Source organism: Sardina pilchardus, chromosome 1, assembly GCF_963854185.1.
Source record: "Sardina pilchardus chromosome 1, fSarPil1.1, whole genome shotgun sequence".
Lineage (NCBI taxonomy): Eukaryota > Metazoa > Chordata > Actinopteri > Clupeiformes > Clupeidae > Sardina > Sardina pilchardus.
The window spans coordinates 25,240,880-25,243,379 of record NC_084994.1 but is presented as its reverse complement, the minus strand read 5'-3'; the positions used below and the strand labels follow the sequence as shown (position 1 = coordinate 25,243,379).

The following is a 2,500-nucleotide window of genomic DNA, read 5'->3' as shown; positions in this document are numbered from 1 at the left end:
GGTCAATAGTGGGTCAATATGACATACAACACACACACATTTTTATTTAATTTCTTTATTTGAATGTTATTTTTCTATGAATAACATTCTGTTCCCCTTTATCATATACACATATCAGACCAAAGACATTTTAATCAATTACATATTTCATTTATTATTCAAATAAAACTCCCCTTCCTTCTCTCTCACTCTCCAGCATATCAAAATGTGAAAAAGTCCCTGCAGCAACAAACTAAACTCAAATAACGGTGGATTATTTTAACACTCCCAGCCCTGAGAAAACCCGTCCACTCTCAAGATCTTTTTAAATCTTCAGATAACATACAACATTCTGAGTTCAAGTTCAAATGTCATTGTAAGAAATTCAACACACAGTATGTTTGATCTGATTAGGGATGCAACGGTTTTCAATAATTTATTGAACCGTTCGGTTTGGCCTGTTCGGTTCAATAGACTCACCTAAACCGCAATATTTCGGTATACGCGACATTAAACTTTTTATTTAATACAAGGTTATTGCGCGCGCGTAGCCTGGGAGCGATAGGGAGGAGTGCTTAGGACCCGGGGGATGCGTTTTCTCTGACTGTTCAGCTTGCCTCTCGTCAACCTTGCAACAACCAATCAGAATTTTACTGAATTTCCCAAGAGCCAATAAGCGCGTTGAAATGCAAATGAAGGAGTCATGTGAGAAGAAACAAACTTTACCGGCGGCTGCATGATCATGGCGACATTTGAAGTAGCCCACGAACAAGGCAAAAAGACCGTCAGTAAACAAAGCACAGTGTGCATTGCAAGCACTGCTTCACAACGATCACCTAATAAAGATAACACATCCAACATGTCGGCCCACTTGCGCCTTCATCACCCGGCTGTAACCTTAAGTGGAGCAGCACGGAGAGTTAGTTTGCCACCGAAAACCCAACCATCCATTGCTGCAGCCTTTCGACAACAATATTCCTATAATTCCCAAAGACATAACGAATACGACGGCGTATTAGGGCCACGTATATATACTTTGTAAAGACGCAAATTTGCCACTTTAGAAGGTCGAAAATTTGCCACATTATAAAGTCTGTGTGTAACAGTGTAACCGGTGGTTTCTGCCCTGCGTTGATTGCTCGCTAGAGCAGCCTAAGAAAGCGTGACGCCGACACTGCTGAGTGTATTCTCTTTTTGATAGTTTACTGGAAAATATTGTAGGGATGGGAGGTTATAGGAGATGGGGAGGCTGACATGTCATTCCAAACTCGGGTCATTTATTTTCCTGACGTTGTACATGCTAGGCTACGGGCAGCGGGAGGTGTCCACTCGAAAAACAATAAACTCACTGCTAAATCAGTCAATCGCTCGTCCACTCGTCAATCACACAACTCTCTCGCACACACACGCACACACACACACACACACACACACACACGACAGGAGACACAGGGGAAACAGACACTTTGTGAAGTGGCAAATTTGCCCCCCCCCCCCTGACAACAGGTTGCAATAATGTTCATTTCATTGTTCTAATATTTTTAATGCTGCACTGCACTTTTGTCTATGTTTACATTTTTTACGTTCATAAAAGAGGACAGGGCAGGCACTCCCAAATCAAATATCCATTTGAAACTACACATAATACTACCTCACCAATTATTTTGAGAAGATTTTCAGAATTGTTCACTACTTTTTTGAGGGTGTATAACAGTTAAGTATTTTCTTTAAATGTGTGAAGAACAGTGAGTTTATTAAATAAATAACTACACATTACTTTATGCTGCACTGCACTATGGATAGCCTAACATTGCCTGTTTATGACAGAAGGCAATGATGGTGTTCTTTTCTTTTAATACATTTTTGTGATTCTGCTTCATCTGTGTCAGGCTATGCATTTAATATTTTCTCTGCAAGTGTAAGTAGAAGCACATTGTTGATTTGAAATAGAAAAGGCAAATATAGCCTCCTGTATGCTAGAGCCAAGATAATATTGATATATTGAAACCGAACCGTTACCGTGGCCCAAAAACCGTGATACAAACCGAACCGTGGCAAAACTGTACCGTTGCATCCCTAGATCTGATATATGACACGTTTGGTCTGGTTGGATTCTTGTCTAACTTACTTGTCAAAAATGAAAATAATAATCAAATAAAAAAAGAACAAAAAATGGAGCATTAGAATGTCAGAAAAAAAGGACAAAAAATGGAGCATTAGACAGAAATGTGTGTCAGGGAGAGGAATAAAATGAAACCGAGAAGGGAGGATGCTACAGAGAGGACAAACACAGACACACACACACACACACACACACACACACACACACACACACGGACACAGACGGACACAGACGGACACAGACGCATACAGAGAGATACAGAGAGAGAGAGAGAGAGTGCAAGAGAGAGAGAAAGTAGCTAATACAGACAGCAGGACAACAGAAGGACAGAAATACACACACTCAGAATCACCCCAACACACACACACACACACACACACACACACACACAGAGGAAGC

The 2,500-nt window shown here is 40.7% G+C and overlaps 1 protein-coding gene across 1 annotated transcript in view; it reads right to left on the bottom strand.

Moving 5' to 3' along the window:
- Window positions 1–2,500, bottom strand: part of LOC134086228 (NACHT, LRR and PYD domains-containing protein 12-like) — a gene marked incomplete in the record, with an annotated part of 983,201 nt that overhangs the window by 69,052 nt on the left and 911,649 nt on the right.